Genomic DNA, 19,319 nt, shown 5'->3' with positions numbered 1-19,319 from the left:
ATATCTCTTAATAATTTCCTTTTCTTCACGACCTCCAAGCGGTCGTCCAATGTGCCCAATCTATCCATCATGGAGTTATATACAGATTGGACATTTGCAAAGCCCGGTATGGCCAAGATTTCTTCTTCTTTCAGCAAAATCTCCGCCTTCAGTTCATTCTCAATGTCTAAGAAGAAATTGTTCATTAACAGCATATATTCCTTACTAAGATTTAAATTCAGGGTCTGCCATTGTTTTAACAGCTCCGGGTAAGTATTTCCGTACGAAGGCATCTTAGTGATTCTTAGCCCTCGAGGGGCTATGCCTTGTTGCATATATGCATCAAAGCTATAGCGCTGCCATTGCAGACGCTTATATGTGCTTACTTTCCTCTCTAGTGCCTGTATCTGGCACTCAAAGTCCAATATATTTATGCTAGAAGTTTCACTCTCTTTAGACATTGCTGGTAACGTACCAGGCATTAGATTGAGCAGCGGATTAACTTCCTTTTCAAACAGTAGTTTAAGTCGATTCTGATGTTCCATGTCTGGCTGCAGTAAGATAAGTGGAACCCAACTTCAGTGCAGAATGAAATACGTTGAAACAAAGCACTGGAACAAACAATAAATCCAAGAACAACGATAGTTGAGTTGAAAATACCTTTATGAACAAGACAACAAAGCTTTCAGGTTCAAAAACCCTTTCTCAATGTTTACAACAAGTATAATAAAACGCCCACTTTTATACACAATAAAAATAGATCATATGACCTGCAGCCACCATCACATGACCATAAGGTTGAAAAACATGTAAAAAATTTTTTTTTTTTTTTTTTTTTCTTTTTTTTTTTCCAAAATATACTATATGCAGTAATAGTTATGATAACATCAGACTATGTAGATTTTAACTACACAAATAAAAGTAATAATAAATAAATAAAGTAATTTTGATTTTATGTATAGCATATATTTATTATATAATTTTTCTTTTATATTGTGTATGCTATTTACATTTAGCATTATGTCAAATTATTTTTGTATTAGGTTATAAGTAGTCTATGTACATGTCGTTTTGTGTAAAATCTATACATATATTTGTGTAGTTAAAATCTACATAGTCTGATGTTATCATAACTATTACTGCATATAGTATATTTTGGAAAAAAAAAAAAAAAAATTTTTTTACATGTTTTTAAACCTTATGGTCATGTGATGGTGGCTGCAGGTCATATGATCTATTTTTATTGTGTATAAAAGTGGGCGTTTTATTATACCTGTTGTAAACATTGAGAAAGGGTTTTTGAACCTGAAAGCTTTGTTGTCTTGTTCATAAAGGTATTTTCAACTCAACTATCGTTGTTCTTGGATTTATTGTTTGTTCCAGGGCTTTGTTTCAACGTATTTCATTCTGCACTGAAGTTGGGTTCCACTTATCTTACTGCAGCCAGACATGGAACATCAGAATCGACTTAAACTACTGTTTGAAAAGGAAGTTAATCCGCTGCTCAATCTAATGCCTGGTACGTTACCAGCAATGTCTAAAGAGAGTGAAACTTCTAGCATAAATATATTGGACTTTGAGCGCCAGATACAGGCACTAGAGAGGAAAGTAAGCACATATAAGCATCTGCAATGGCAGCGCTATAGCTTTGATGCATATATGCAACAAGGCATAGCCCCTCGAGGGCTAAGAATCACTAAGATGCCTTCGTACGGAAATACTTACCCGGAGCTGTTAAAACAATGGCAGACCCTGAATTTAAATCTTAGTAAGGAATATATGCTGTTAATGAACAATTTCTTCTTAGACATTGAGAATGAACTGAAGGCGGAGATTTTGCTGAAAGAAGAAGAAATCTTGGCCATACCGGGCTTTGCAAATGTCCAATCTGTATATAACTCCATGATGGATAGATTGGGCACATTGGACGACCGCTTGGAGGTCGTGAAGAAAAGGAAATTATTAAGAGATATATCTGATTACCAAATGGGTAATATTTTTTCTTGGCCAAAGCGTGAAGCACCCATGAGCATTAAACCTAATAGAGATGGGTCCTCTGAATTACTATCTAATGAAGTACAATCCAATGGTAAAGTGAATGGTGAACATGTGTTACCTAAAGCACCTCTGGATTCCCTTGATAATTTCCCAGAGTTAGTACCTGTGGCTTTAAATTTATCACTGAATGAAGCTAATAATACTCCGAATGAGGTCGGCACGTCTGCGAGGCGACGTCATCAGTACTGACGAGGCGATAAACGTACAAGGTAGTACGGAAGATATTCCTATAACGGGAAAGGGTAAAGAACAAATAAAGCTTACTCTACCGGGTACGCAGCAGAACATTAAGAGCTTTTTCAGTAAGCCCTTTCAATTACAAAACGCAGAGCGCGTTAAAGAAAGGGAGAATAACGTCGGAAATAGATCGGTATCAAGGGGTAGAACCTTCACGAGGAACAACAGCATGCAGGCGGCCCCCAAAAGGAAAAATAGCAGTCCGCAAAAACAGTACAAGGTAGCCAGAAGATAATGGCAGGTATTATCAACCTTTCAGCAATAACGTTAAGTAAAGAACATATAACATTGTTAACTAAAGGCCTAGGTTTTATACCTACCAGAATGGAAGATATGGTCAATGTACTAACTGACTTGAGTCTTTTCATTAGATCTATAGCATTGAAATTAATATTTAAAACTAATGACTGTAATACTAATATATGCAAGAGAAGGAGCACCTTTATACCCAGCTATCCACCTGTATTGACTGCCTTTTATAACTTATGTGAATATGACATCAGACAACTGTATGCTAGTAAAATGTTTAATGTTTCGTATAATATCACATATCTTGAACATTTGGGACTTAAGGAACTGAGGGATAATAGTAACATCATCGTTAAGGGGGCTGACAAAGGTGGAGCAATAGTCATTATGGATGAGTGTAAATACAGACAATCAGTATTGGTATTGTTAGAAGATCTAACAGCATTTAAACAAATAACGCAGATAGATGTCAAGAAATGTATAAGTTACGTGAATATGTGTGTTTATGAACTACAATTATCAGGAGACATATCATTAGATTTGTTTCACTTTTTCACGGTAACTTGTCCTATAATACCGCAATTATACGGTGTTCCCAAGGTGCACAAGTCCATAGATAGACCGCCAATGAGGCCAATAGTATCCGGCAATGGCTGGATTATGGAGCCAATATCATTATATTTACAGAAGCAGTTACAACCTTTACTATTAAAGTGTAAAACAGTGCTTAAGGATACAACAGATTTTCTTGAAAAATTGAAACTATGTTATATAGACTTAAAATCTAAAAATTATGACATTGATGATATTTATATGGTGACTTTGGACATTACATCGCTATTCACAGTTATTCCGCATGACCTTGGGTTGGACTCTATCAGAGAATTTCTAACACAAAACTCAGGGTACACAAATCGACATACAGAAAATATCTGCATGTTACTAGATCTGGTTCTAAAAAACAATATATTTATGTTCGATAATAATATATATCTGCAACAAACAGGCGTGGCAATGGGCACGCCTGTAGCGAATACATACGCCAACCTTGTTTTACATCAATGGGAAATGGTGAATATATGTGTAGGTGAACAGTATGTGAATGAAAATGTGATATATTACCAAAGGTTTGTGGATGATTGTTTTCTTCTCTGGAAAGGAAGCCGTAATGATTTAATGGAGTATGTCACATTTTTGAATAATACTACTACTTACTTAAAGTTTAAAATGGAAACATCTCAAACATGTATAAATTTTTTAGATGTGGCAATTAATAAACATCATAATGACATTAGTACATCTGTTTTTAAGAAAGAGGTAGCATCGGGTAGGTACTTGCATGCAAGTAGCATGCATGCACCCCATGTCTTTAGAGGCATAGTTAAGGCGCAAATGGCCAGAACCAGCAGGTTAAATTCAGATTATGATATGTTCATAAAGCAGTTAAATGAAACCCAGGAAGAACTTAGGGTTAGTGGATATCCCATGAATTTATTAGAAAACATGAAAGAATATATTATATCTAATAGGGAAGGACTGTATGAACCTATTTTTAATAAATTACCAAAGGCACATGAAATCGACAACATGCCTACGGTGAGTAACAATAGATTGAGATTTATAACATCTTTTAACTTATTGACAGACAACATTAGCAAAATAATATATAAATACTGGAAGGTATTAATGGCACAGGAGGATATAAAACTAGTAGTTGGTGAAAAACCCTACTTTAGTTATAAAAATATGCAAACATTAAAAAGCATGCTTGGATATAAGGATTTCAATTATTTGAAACCTAAGATGACAATAACAACAAGGCATGGCACATTTGCTTGTTCCAACTGTAGTTGTTGCAATGACTTACTTAAAGGTAGTGACACTAATAAAGTAGACACTTTTAAACATCCTGCGACAGGAAGAGAATATAAATTCTTTGGATATGCCACCTGTGCAACCAGCAGTGTTGTGTATATAGCTACATGCCAAATTTGTCCATGTTTCTATGTGGGCAAAACCACTAGAAAGCTTAAAGAACGAATAACGGAACATAAGTCAAGCATTAGGCTTTCTAATGAGAACAATGCGTTGTTCAAGCATATTGCACATAGGGGTAATTCACATCATTTTAAATTTCAAGTTATAGACTGTATTTATGCATCACCCAGGGGAGGGGATTTATCCAATCGTTTAGACCTAAGGGAATATGAATGGATAATCAGATTGTCAGCTGATGTACCCCCTGGCCTAAATGCATCGGTATCATTAAAGCCTATATTGCAGAGAATACAGCAAACAAGATTAAAGTAATTTTGATTTTATGTATAGCATATATTTATTATATAATTTTTCTTTTATATTGTGTATGCTATTTATATTTAGCATTATGTCAAATTATTTTTGTATTAGGTTATAAGTAGTCTATGTACATGTCGTTTTGTGTAAAATCTATACATATATTTGTGTAGTTAAAATCTACATAGTCTGATGTTATCATAACTATTACTGTATATAGTATATTTTGGAAAAAAAAAAAAAAAAAAAAATTTTTTTACATGTTTTTAAACCTTATGGTCATGTGATGGTGGCTGCAGGTCATATGATCTATTTTTATTGTGTATAAAAGTGGGCGTTTTATTATACCTGTTGTAAACATTGAGAAAGGGTTTTTGAACCTTAAAGCTTTGTTGTCTTGTTCATAAAGGTATTTTCAACTCAACTATCGTTGTTCTTCTATTTTGCACTGACAGAAATAGGTTTAGAACTCTCACACTATTTCTCTCTCTTTAACTACCCCTGTGAAATTTAACTTGTTGCATTCCTCCATCTTAACCCCCATTTACTGCTTAGAATTCTCTATTTTTGTACTATATATTTTAGTTTGACAGAAAGTTTAGAACTCAAGTCAAGTAGTCCATTTGCTAAAGTAATTAGTCCTTAGAATACATTATTTTACAAGCACTCCCTACTCTTTAGTTCTGATAGTCAGTTCAACTCTAATTTGCCATATTTTCAGACTTCAAGAACACTTCTATTCCCTGATTTGCTTGTACTGATTTCTTTAGAGGTGCATACTAACATATCTCTTTAACTGGTGTATACTGTTCATTTCTTTGTATGTCTTAAACTTTGTTGGATTCATCCACTCAGCTGTGTTTGATAGCATACTCCCTCCTTTTCTGTCTAAAACAGAGTCATATCTGTTGGCTTATTCACTTGATGGTTCCCATCCCCACATTGATATGGTAATCTATCAAAAAATATATTTCTTTCCATTTATTCCATCAACTGCTTGAAATGAAGAAAGCCACTGCTTATTATTATGTCATGTATTAAACTGGGAAAGAGCAAATGACTGCCTTAGACTCCCTTAAGTCTACTTAGACTGTATTTCTGTTAGAGGAATATGATACTGTTTCTTATCACCCTGAATGCATACCACTTCTACTACTTTATTAATAATAGTTTTCTCCTTGCATAATTCTACTCCTTTACAAATGTTACAGTGTTGTCTGAGCCTAACAGTCCTTGCAGTATCCTGCCATCAAACAAGACATTGCACTTTATTAACCTGGGAACTACACAGTAACAGAATACAGTTTCAACTGATAGAGGAGATAGTGTATCGCATTGAAGATGCATGAAATCACTACTGGCATGCCTTAAAGAAGTTTTATTTTTCACAGGCTTAATAGTACTACTGTCACTAGTACAAAAGCTAGCTATGTGACCCACTTTTCCACATTTAAAACAGAGTATATCAACAGTGGTTATTTGTTTGCTTGTTTGCAATGTTTGACATTTGCTTTACTATGGCTGCAAACTGTTCAGATTTATACCTTATGAAGATAATGTATCACATTGTAGATGCATGACATCACCACTGGCATGCTTTAAAGAAGTTTTATTTTTCATAGGCTTAGTGGTGTTACTATTACTAGTACAAAATTTAGCCATGACCCACTTTTCCACATTTAAAACAAAGTATATCAACAGCTTTTTTTTCCCAGTGTTTGTCATTTGCTTTACTACAGGTACAAACTATTCAAATTTATGCCTGTTTTTTGAGTCTTTAGTGTCAGTTGGACATACTTATTTTCTTAATGGAGTAGGTAAAGACCTTTGTCATTTGTCATTTGCTATAATTTCTGTAACTTTTCTTATAATGTGGATCCTCTGGATCTAAACATTGAGTAATAATGTACTACATAACTGTGACATTACCATTTTGTGACGAAAAAAAATCCAGCTATAATACTTTTGAGTTTGTTTCTCTAAGATAAATTGAGCTCTACAAGAAAAGCTATTTTTGAATTTATGATAGTAGTTGTAATCAGTCTTTTCCATGCTTATCAAGGCCGTTGGAGAATTTTTTGCAAAATGGGCTGATAAGATCTTGGCCCAGCCAGCTCAATACCATCTATTCAGGTTGTAGAACAGAAGTAAAAGGAAATATGAAGTACAGAAGTTAAGTATGTTAATATTGCTGAATGATATATCATGCACATATAAAAGTAAAAAGACTTGCAATGACTTTTGAAGTACAATTAGTACAAATGACATTTTATAATTGTTTTTATCAGTCGTGCAATATTTTATACAACTAAAAAAGGTCTCTCTTGTTTGAAAAGGATATAGTTATGCTTTTAAAACCCCAAATTTTAAGGTGGTGTATATTTTTACACAAAGTATTTTTTTATAGAGTACTTACTTAGAAGGTACTTAGAGTAGGATTACTTTTCTGCAAAATATTTTGCAAAGTAAGGGAATAAAGTAGTCTGACTAAGGCAAAAAGGATATTTTTGTTTCAGTACATCTTATCATACTTACTAATGATAATGAATCTGAGCAAGAATATCACTATGGCAGACAGTATAGATTGTATTTCCAGGGCATGTGACAGAGTAGGATGAATGGAGAAAAACATAGACACAGACAGCCTAGAGGCAGTGTGATGGTAAGACAGAAGGTTATGGATGATTTAGGGGCAGAAATTGGAAGGAAAAGGAACAGTGTTAGTAGAGAGATGAGCATAAGGGACAGTGTGATTCTGAGATTAACAGACTTTGTGAGAATTTATGTTTGATCATATACTGGTAGTTAGTGGAAAAGATCATGAAGTATGCAGAAACAGTTTCTAAGGAAAGTTGGATAAGGGAGTTAATTAGGAAATGTAGGAATATAGACAAGTCCATTGCCCTCTTAGGTGTGTTTCTAATGACATTTTGAATAGTGTGCTGGGTGAGGTTTTCACTTTGAAAAGTGTGCTGGATGACTTTTTTTCTTTTACTGATTGGATAAACTTCCATAATTGAGCTATCTATGTTGTATTTAAGCAATTTCCATGGTGATTGATGAAGATAAAACAATGAATGATTGTTCTTGCAGCCATAGTTGTCTTCAAGATGCATAACAGTTCAATAAGGAGCTTGTGATGGAAAATCCGTGTGTGTGGGGAGGGGGATAAAGGATATTAGGGGCAATTTTAGGGTGAAGGTATACCAAGATACTAGGTAACTGTAACTAGTTCAGGTTCTTAAATGCCTGACAATGATCTGTTTTATTAGTGAGTTTTACAGCTGTAGTAATGTTGTTATAACAATTGTTAATGACATTGCCTGCAGTACTAACAATTTTGGTGTAACACCATTCTAGAGTTGTGTTAGCTGACAGTGCTGTACATAAATGAAATTGATGTCACATATAGAATGTCTTGTACTAAAAAAGGTATGACTGGTGGTGGTATAGGTTTGGTCTCTCCAGCAATGCTTGATTTATAAATCAGGCTTTAGTTGTGGTAAGTTTTGCATATCATATTTTGCTTTGGTGGCCAGATTTTGAAATTTGGACTATGATTACTCCTAGAGGTTAGGTATGATGTAGTTGCTTGACTTTTGTTCTAGTGATGGTCATGAAATTGGAATCATTATTATCAGAGTGCTACAGATGGATGGCCGCAGTGGTGCAGCAGTTAGCATTGCCACCTCACAGCAAGAGGCTCTCCGGTTTGATCCTCAGCTGGGGTGTCTTCTGTGCGGAGTCTGCATGTCCTCCCTGTGGTCGCGTGGGTTTCCTCTGTGTGCTCCAGTTTCCTCCTACATCCCAATGACATGCTGTAGGTGGATTGGACACTCTAAATTGGCCCTAAGCATGTGTGCATGTGTGTGTGTGTCTTCTGTGGAAGGTGGGACGCCGAACTGGCAACTCAACACCGTAAAACTCTACTGCCAATCATGAGCGGACAGGTGATCTGCTGTGGCGACCCCTAACTGGGAAAAGCCAAAAGAAGAAGAAGATTATCAGAGTGCTACAGAAAGTTGTTGTGTGCTATTAAGTTTTAACGTGTACTCCATACGCTCTCTCTCTCTCTCTGTATACTCTATACTGTCTCTATATACTCTATACTGATGTAAACGTGTGTTCCTTTATGTGAAAATGTATAAAGTTTGCTTGGAAAAAAAGAGATGTAAACTAGATTGTCTTATGGTTTCCATGATAAGAAAACACTCACTAATATTATCTCTGATTGTTATTAGAATAAAGAGTGTTGATGATTTTACTTTATCTTTTCAGTGTGTTTACTGATATTAATAGGAATATTGTGTTTATAAAATCAATGCTGATTTTACTTTATTTTTATGATCATTAGGTCATAGGTAATTACTAGGCTAATGATCCAAAAGGGCCTTTTTTAGCCTAGCCATATTTTTCAAATATATTTGACAGGTTTTGAAACCTCCTCTTTTATTTGGGGGTATAGTCTGGGGATGGATGACTGATCAAGAATTTACAAGCTTCCTCTTTCTAATAGGGACATAGTTAATAGACCAGGGTAAGTGTACTGTTCCCCATCCACTGATCCAAGTTGTGCTTGAATAGGAAATGTGAGGAACTCTGCCTCAGTTGGAGATGGGAATCCTGTTCCAGAGAAGGCATAGTCTCTGAGACAACACATCTGTCCCTCCAAGATATCTTATTTATGTTGCAGATGAGGTTTAGGTCTTTAGATTAGGTGTTTCTAATGTCATTTGTTTTGTGGATGTACAACAGATCCATAAAGGGCTGAATCGGGGGGTGCTTTGGAGGCCAGGCATAGAATGACCCTCAGCAGTCTGTAGGGGACAGAGTGCAAGCATAAGGCTTTGAGGCAGTCTGTGTAAAATATGCTGTCTCCAACATGTATTCTTTTTGTGAGGAACCTCTATGGATATTCCATTTGTTGCATATACCTGGTCAACTACATATTGAAGCCATATTGTACTCAATGACTGGTCTAGTGAGGGCCATCTTTGGACCTAGATACCATACAACATAGAATGATTACCATACTACAGTACATACATGATGATCAAAGCCGAGTCACTGTCTATATGCATTCCCAAATCTGTGACCACAGGGTCCATTCTTAGGGGGAGTATTATTAATTAGTAATTTCCTGTACTGGTTGTCTTTCCAAGAGATAGCATTATGCTTTTTTTTGGCATTGAGTTTTAGACTGTGACTCTGGTACCAGTTACTAGTCTGTGTCAGGCCTTCTTGAAGGATGTTTGTGTCTTTGTGAGATTCTACGACTGTACTTAGCTTACAATCATCTGTGAACCTGGTCAGCCAGAGGCCTTTGATGTTGGCCTTGACTTCAGAGAAATAGATGCTAAAAAGGAGTTGCCCTATTTCCAAGCCATGCAGGACTCTGATAGTGACTGGTCTTTTTCTAGAGGTAAACTCACTTATCCTGACATCTTCTGCCCTATTTGTAAGCCAGCTGGCTATTAGGAGTTTAAGCTTAAATTTTTGATCTTGTCTATAATGCAGAGTAGTTCATTGAGGCAATTGTTTTGGTCAGGTCAAGGTATTCAGTATGTACCATTTTGTTCTTGTCCATTGCATTGGAGACCTTCTTGAAGAAGTCCACCAGGTTGAATAGGCATGACCTGCCCTTGACAAAACCAAAGTGGATGAGATTTAATGTCTGAAAGTTTCCTATGTCACTGTTTATCATGCCAATCACTTTTATTTCCATGGCCTTATATATGAGACTACTCAGGCTTATAGGATGGCTATTTCCTGGGTCCACTGATGGCTTGTCCTTGTGTAGAGTGATCACACTTGTAGTACTCCATTCACTTGGCATGAAGCCTGTTTGGAAACTATGACTGAATAGTGTTTCTAGAAGCCCCAATATGTCATGGTTCATGCTGTTTAGGAGGCATCCTGGTATATTATCAGATCCCTTTATTGCATTGCTTTTGGCTTGGAGAGTGAATTGAGGGTATGTTTCCTATTGATAGTTAGGGGAGGAATGATTGGGATATTTCTTTACAGGTGTCTGAAGGTGGTAGTGGGGTAAATCTGGAGCTGAATTTATCAGCCAGTATATTTGCTATAGCCTCTGTGTCAGTGTAGGTGTCTAGATTTACAATTAGCTCAGCACATTGTTGTGTATTGCATTCGAGGTTTCAGATGCAGCTGAACAATGCTTTGTGGATGCCCTTAGCCTGAAAGGCTATGTTTATGTCAAATTTGGCTTTGGTAGGCATAATTAGTCCCCGATTTCTTTATTTAGTTTGATGAGGGAATTCTTACCTTGCTGGGAATTGCACTTCCTATTTTTGGCCATGATTTTCTTGTTTTTGTTACACAATCTATTGATATTGGGATTGCACTAGGGTGGCTTGTTTTTTTTTTTGTTTTTTTTGAGTTTGTCCTATGCTTATTTCATGTAAGTACTGCTGCGTCTCTATAGCTAAATACATGATTATAAAAGGTTTTTGTGAATGACTCTGCATAGCTAGCAGTGTTCCTTGGATTTGGAGGGGCTTGTAAATTTGCCTGGGTGTCACATGAAACAAAAGTAGTTTGCCTTGGAGTAATTCCTTAAAATTCTAAGGTTACCCAGTATCCCAGGTTTTGTTCTTATTTTGAAAGAGCTATTGTTATGGTATGACTTGACTAGTGAGGACACACTTGTGGGAGTCCAATGTTCCTCCATGTTGGTAAAGAATAAGTAGGTCAAGAATGTTGTTGCCCCTAATAGGTCTATGTGTTAGCTGGTCAAGGGCATTTGTGTTATCAAAGTCCAGGAATCTCTGCGCCTGCGAATTTGAAGTTGTGTATGATTCCCAGCTTATAGTGGGGTAGTTGAAATCATCTATGAGTATGGTGTTTGGTTGTATGGTAAGTCACTTAAGGTCATTTTTGTAAGTGGTATGGATTTCTTGGATAATAGAAGGGATGAAAAGAGAAAAAATCCAGCACCCTGAGCATGAGTAGCAATGAAAAACATTTATTGTGAACCAGAATAATAATAGAAGGGAACCTATAGCTCGCAAAGTTATGGTAAGGGACTTGCCTTATGGTGAGTTGTACATGAAAAAACTTACAAGTATCATACTGCTTGACCAGTCTTAAGGTGTGATTGTTTTTTATATAAATTGAGCCACCTCCATCTTTTGTCCCTTTTTGTGCAGTAGCTGGTCTAATAGCCCTTTACTGCAGGGGTGCTCTTTCAGGATTAAAAAAAAATTCTCAGAAACTACACATATCTACATTTTAAAGGTTAGGAGAACTTGTAGGTAGTGGAGTTTTTTTTTTTGGCTCCTGGCATTGAGCAGTATCAACTTTAGATACTCCTAGGTTGGTTTAGCTACGTCAGAAGGTTTATCAGCTTGGCAGTGCCTAAAACAGCCAGTATGGGAGTGGACAATGTTTTAGCCAATATGAAAGCCTTGATGTGACATGTGCAGACCAACCCTGGTGAACCATCATGGCCTGATCACTATATCTTCAAAGGCCAACAAATGCTGTACCCCTTTTGAAAGATACCAAGAGTTAAGCCAGTTATTAAAATCAGTTATGTTTTGTTCATATTAGTGCATCATCCTTGAAGAAGGTGAAATGCTGCTTGATGTTAGTCTCATACAGACCTGGGATGCATATTCCAAGAGCTCCATCTTGTCTCTCTTCATATAGTCTAGGGAGGACTAACTCATATATTTGAAAATATTTGTTTACATTAACAGAGATGTTCCATTTATAAAATCATTTACATATTGTAAGGATGTTGTTTACGTGTTTATGCAATATATTTAGAAAAAATAATAAAAAAATGTGCTTTAGAGATAGAAACAAGAAGTGAAGATACACAATGAAAAACCCAAACCTTACTCTGATGACAGTAGCATCTTAGACTGCCAGTAACTTGAACAAATAATCTTTGAGATATACATAGAGTAAATATTAAAAATGTAATACATATTTTTATTAATTAATTTATTTATTTTTTACAGGAGCTGTTGTTACTGCCCAGTCATCAGATGGTGGTAAGCTGAAATGTCTTGCTTAGTTTAACAGTTAGCATGGAAGCAAAAAGAAAGGGTTATTTTCCACATAGATTTAAAACATTCACAATAAACCACTTCCAGTTTGGAAAATATTTAATATGCATATCATATGATGGATGTACACAAATCTCGAATGGCTACCAATCCATCACAAAAGATAAAAAGCTAAAACAGTGAAAAAACAAAACACTTATGTTTTTTGCAGGGGACAAGCTCCCTGCACCCCCACACCCCCTGCAAATTATATATACAAACTCTGAGATTGTACTACAGTGGGGAAGGGGCAATTTCCCTGATCCTCACTGTACACAGTCTTGCATGAATTTAACACTGGCAGAAGTTATCAAATGAATCACTTCTGATAAAACACATTTCAGATTATGAATGTTTGATTACATGCAGTGTTTCCCATATGATATGCATTTTAAGATTTCTGTTTGATAAATATTTAGTATGCATGCCAAATGTCAACAATGTTAAGATTTGTGCTTAACACTGATAAATTCTGAGTACACACTGAAATATTTTGTTTTAGTTTCTCTAGCAAATAAATGTTTAACATTGCTAGACAGCATATGTAGAAGATAGCTCACCTGTTCTTTTCCTGAACTTAAGGAAAAGCACCACCTTTAAGCTCAAAACCAACTTCAAAGTATGCTTCCTAGTTGCAGTAATAACATAGATCAAGAATCACAGGTGCCTGAATTATGCAAGAGCAGGAGAAGGCAGGGTTTCAAAGGAATTAATTGTGTGCTACATTCTTGTGACACACACCTGTGCCTTCCAATGCTGCTTCATCCTACAAAGGTAACGGATGGAGGTAAGCCATGCTGTTTGCAAATAAGACTATATACCTATGCATGTTGGTGTGTCATTGTGTGTATCGATGTTCTTGGTAGCTTTTCTATCTGCTCTGTATCACAGGTGACAAATGTTCCTTTGCATAGCTGCTGTAACTGCAGAGTAGAGAGATGTATTTCCATGTAATAGCATGTTACCCATAAAGAAATTTGGATGACTATGAATTAATACATAGCACTATGGAATGAATCAACACATTGGTGTAGGGCTGTTTGTACTGCAGTGCTATGTACTATGAATAATGACCAAGGATTTTTTTCTCACATTTTGACATAAAGGCAGTAGCATGAGTCAGACATCTTGTCTAGCTTTTGGAAGCCGACTAGTTTTACTTTTGTCCTCCTAGATATGTTCTACAAGGCTGTAAGAAAATCATTGCATGTCACTCAACTTATAAGTAAAGGAGTGGTGTCTAGGTCCAGGGTAGTCATTATGCCGCTGTATGTGGCCGTCATCAGACCCATCATTTAGTATTATGCCCCCTCCCGTATGTACTTTACTGGGCACATGCAACAACTGGAACATCCAAAGAGGTTCCTCACAAAAAGAATACACAGTGTAAGCATAATATCCTACTCAGATCACCTCAAACCATATATTTGTACTCTATTTCCTGCAGACTGTAGAAAGGAGATTTATGCTTGTCATCCAAGGCATCATTGAATCCTGTTCTGATGGACCTTTTGCATATCCACAATGATTTAAACATTGCTTGCAACTTAAACAGGACATGTTGGAGGGACAGGTGTGTATGTCAGAAAATCTCCATTCTTTGAAACAGGTTTCCCATCCATGTGAAGAAGAGTCCTTCCCTAACCCTATTCAGGTGCAACCTTGACCGATGGATACAAAGAGAAAAAATTGCAGCAACCACCACTAAGAAAATGACTGTTTAATCAAGCAACACAATAAAAATGATAAAAACAGGAAATAAATAGAATTCTGGAAAAAACTGTGATGAGCGCTTTCGGGCATTTTTTGCTTCTCTACCGGCTCCGGTAAAGAAAAAAGATGACTGGAGATGTCCACAAAGCAAGAACAGAGAAACCTAGAAATGGACGATTTCACAGTGACTGGTGATAATATTGTGCTTAATTTATCTGAATATGTTTTATCTAATGATGAGATTTATGTACTAAATAAGGGACTGACATTTGTCCCGAGTCATGACAGCAGTTTTAGTGATATTATTTTAGATATTATTATGTTTGGCAGAAATGTGATGTTAAGAGAAATGTTTGGAATTGACAACCAAGTGTGACAGGTCTCGTTGAGACACCTCGGTACTTTCCTTTCCGTGTTCATTTCCACCATGCACACATTTATTAGGGTTTGTGAGCAAGAAATTTTATTATATCTATAGAATGGACATACCAGGAGATTTCACAATTTGACGGTAAAACAGAGACAGGCTCTGAAGGATTTGCAACATAATACTCAGATAGTTATTAAATCTGCGGACAAGGGAGGGCAGTGGTGGTCATGAGCAAGAATTTTTATCATGGTAAACTTGATGAACTGCTTTCAGATGCCTTTACCTTTACCCAAATCTCCCCCATCAGCATCAATAATCTCATCAAGCAGGTCAAGGATCGATTAAAGCATATGGAAGCCATAGGTTTGATGGCAAAGGAACTTTTTGATTTTTTGTGGCTAGAACAACCCACAATTCCCATATTTAAAGCCTTATCCAAGGTTCATAAGGATTTGCATAATCCCCCGCTTAGACCCATAGTCTCAGGGAGTGGATGGATCACTGAAAATATATCTATTTTGCTGGAATGCATGTTAAGACCATGTTTAACATCTTTGGAAGAGGTATTAAGACATACAAGACATTTTCTGACTTCATTGAGAGAATGTGTTGAAACTGGTGGGAGGGGAACATATCATGGTCACACTTGATGTTAACAGCCTGTTCATTGTAATAAGCAATGTTTATGGTATTGATGCAGTCTCACAATTAATGGCTGAAATGAATATGATATAGGAAAAGAAGTCAGAGTTGGTGGTGAATCTTCTGGCTTTAGTCCTGGAATATAATGTGTTCACATGTGCGGGTATTTCTATCAGCAGATGCAGGGGGTGGCGATGGGCACCCCCTGTGCTAATACTTATGCAAATTTGGTATTATCTTACTAGGAGAGACATTATCTATTGTGGGCACACAACAGATGGAGGGATAAACTAAGCCTTTATAGGTGTTTCGTGGATGATATATTTTTGTTATGGGGAGGGGAAGAAACTGAATTATTGGAGTTTGTAAAATATTTAGTGTTGACTACTACCTTCCTTAAGTTCTCTGTGAGTTTTTCTAAGACAGAGATAGATTTTCTAGATGTCAGGGTAATTCAAGATGAGGTGGGTTTTAAGATGACCCTATACAGGAAAGAGTGCTGGAAGAACAGCTTATTGACACAAGACAGTATGCATCCTAGGTTTACATTTGATAACATTGCCACTGGACAGTTAGGGAGAATATCCAGACTTTGCACAGAGGAAGACAATTTTGAGGAAGAAGTTACATGTTTGGAAGGATGTTTCATACAAAGGGGTTATAGCAAACAGAAGGTACGACAGATTATACAGTCTGAGAGAGATTTCAGAAGGGTAAAATGTCCCCATGGTTGAAACAGAATGCAGAGAGGGCCTTGGAAGCTAGTAACAGGCCAACATGTAGTAATAAAGTAAGACTTATGTTTACTTATAGTAATAATATACATGGGGTTTGTAACATAGTCAGAAAGAATTGGAAGAACTTGCTTTCTGATGAGAAGATCAGGAAGGTTGTGGGGGAAGAACCCAGCTTTGGCTTCAGGAGAAATAAAAATTTAAAAGATTTACTGAGTCATGAGGGTAGAAAAGAACATCAACAGGTCGAGGTTAAAAAAGGGACTAGACCCTATGGGTCCTGCAAGGCGTGCAGGTGCATTAATAAGGACACCAGTTTTGTTCATCCGATTACAGGTAGGATTCATAATTTTAATGCCACAGCCAATTGCAGGACCATTAATGTGGTCTGTCTTGCCACCTGTCAAGTGTGCAGTTGTTATTATGTAGGGAAAACAAACTGCATGCTTAAGACTAGGATATTGAACCATTTATTAGCTATTAGAATTCAGAATGAGCACAATGCTTGATATAGACATATATCTAACTGCAAGGGACATCATTTTAAATTCATGGTTATTTGGAATGTGGTAAAAGGTATTAGAGGTGGGGATATAGTGAATGATACTGAATATGTAGAGGCCAAGTGGATTGTGGAACTTACAGCACATAGGCATCCAGGACTTAATTATGTCATTCCATTAAAACCTGCCCTTAATAAAAGGCGGGTTCAATATTGAGCACAGACTGGTTGCCATTCCCTTTAAATGAGTGTTTTTGAAAGTGAGCGATTTATCTGATGAAGGGCTTAGCCCAAAAGTGCTCATCACAGTTTTTTTGCCAGAATTCTATTTATTTCCTGTTTTTATTGTTTTTATTGTGTTGCTTGATTAAACAGTCATTTTCTTAGTGGTGGCTGCTGCAATTTTTTCTCTTTGGATTGTTTGCATAGAGCAGCATTACCTTTAGTGAGGTTATCTTTGCTTGTTTTGGATTTGACTGATGGATGGGTGATCTGAAATTCACCCCTGGTCTGACGCCTAAGTCTCTGATACACATAGGCAGCCATTGTGTGATGCTCTAACTAATATACACCCGTAAAAATAAGGCACAATATCTCATGTAATACATTTGGATTGCACAGCTAGGCTTATAAAGGCCTTATTGGTCATTAGCCTAGTATACACCTATGAACATATGAACATATGTGAATGCATGAGTTTTTCTCTAAGAACTCATCTATCTTATTCACAGCTGTTATAAAGCAGCAAAATGCATAATGTTGTTAGGTTGCATTTTTTTAAGGATGCAGTTTGTAGCCCTACAAATATTGACAGACCCTCCCCATACTTTTCCAGCTGAATCTAAACCGAGCTCTATTTGATAGCTGTAACAGTCAGACTATTTTTATTATCATTCAGTATCTGCAGTGGGAGGATGCATTGTTTTACCCTGAATATTGTAGAAATGTGCTATTTATGCTCAAAAGTATTTCACTTTTATAGCTTCTGTCATATATCTATCTTTACAAGCATTTCTTCAAGATAGATGCAGCCTTCTCTTCTTACATCTTTGTTGTTATGGCACTTCTTTTTTGCTGAGGCAGAAATGTCTTCTTAATATCAGTTTCCCGCTTTCATTGTTGTATTGCTACCCATCTTGATTTACTACATTGTAAATATTTTATCGAATCCATTATCCTTGGAGATGACAAATTAGTAGTAATTCTCTGTTACAAGCTCAAGACTAAAACTCTACTGCCTATAAACATGTTCTATTTACAGAAAAGAATACCTTCACAAGAGGACCATTAGCCAAAAAGATGTGGTCAGCTATGCACACTGGTATTGCTTTACTTTCTGTCATCAAAAAAGCAGTAAAGAAAAGACCAAAGCACCATGAAGATATTTATTGAGGATAGAGACATCACCAAGGCTGATGACTGCTTAATGCAAGATTGTGGGCAGTACTAGACTGGAAAAACTACAGATTCCCTTCTACCTGTGGTGTGCCATGCAAGTAGAGATAATGTCTTCAGCAAAAGCAAAATAGAGAGATTAAGCTTAACATTCCAGGTGGGCTTTCCCTTCCTTTAATTCTAAGGCAAGGTAGTAAAGGTTTTAGAAAGTACAGGCTAATTTTTTGTGATTAAACTATAATAGATTCATATTGTGACAGGACAAAAAAACTACAGGTCTGAGTTAAACTACAATGGATTTTAATGCATTTAGTCACTTAAGTATTCTTCTTTCTTTTCAGGATTCAGACACCATCTTCTCTAACCACAAAACTCCCATCAGTTTATGTTGTTCTTTGGCACCTAATGGGTACTTATTTCCTGGAAAAAAGTAGTGTTAATTTTCTTCATATAAATGTGTAACATATTATGTTAAACTTTTAGATGGTAACATAAAGCATGTCATCATTTGCGAAAGAAAGAAAGACACAAGACCCCAGACAATATGTATTCATATACATGAGTATAAGTTTTTCTTGCACAATAGCAAAGGTATTGAATAGTCAAATAGCTGTGGGCATGACTTATCTGTTCATTAATTTGTTTAATTGTTTGTTCTTGTTAGCCATGGTAAAGCACTGATCATAACTGATCAGTTTCTGTCTTACCCGGGATAGGTAGGAAAAAATCATTGTTATAGCAAACATTGTGCAAAGAAGTTTTAAAAAGAAACATGAAACAAAAATTAAAAAACAAAATTATACGCAGTTTCTTTATGGGAAAATTTGAAACTGCAGGAAGAACTATGAAGAAGGGATGCCATAGAATTAGATTCAGAAGAGGTAAGAGAGAAGGTTGTCAAGATTAGATTATATGTCTTTAATGAAGAAATTGCATTCATTTCAACATGGCATATGACAACATATTACACAAAAGGTTAAAAAAAACTTAATGATCACATTTGACAGTCCTGGAGAAAGCCTTGGGGATATAATGTTATATAGTGCAGATAAAACATTGTCTAATCA

Source organism: Protopterus annectens, chromosome 11.part0, assembly GCF_019279795.1.
Source record: "Protopterus annectens isolate FY-2018-M chromosome 11.part0, PAN1.0, whole genome shotgun sequence".
NCBI lineage: Eukaryota > Metazoa > Chordata > Ceratodontiformes > Protopteridae > Protopterus > Protopterus annectens.
Note: the sequence above shows the minus strand (reverse complement) of the source record.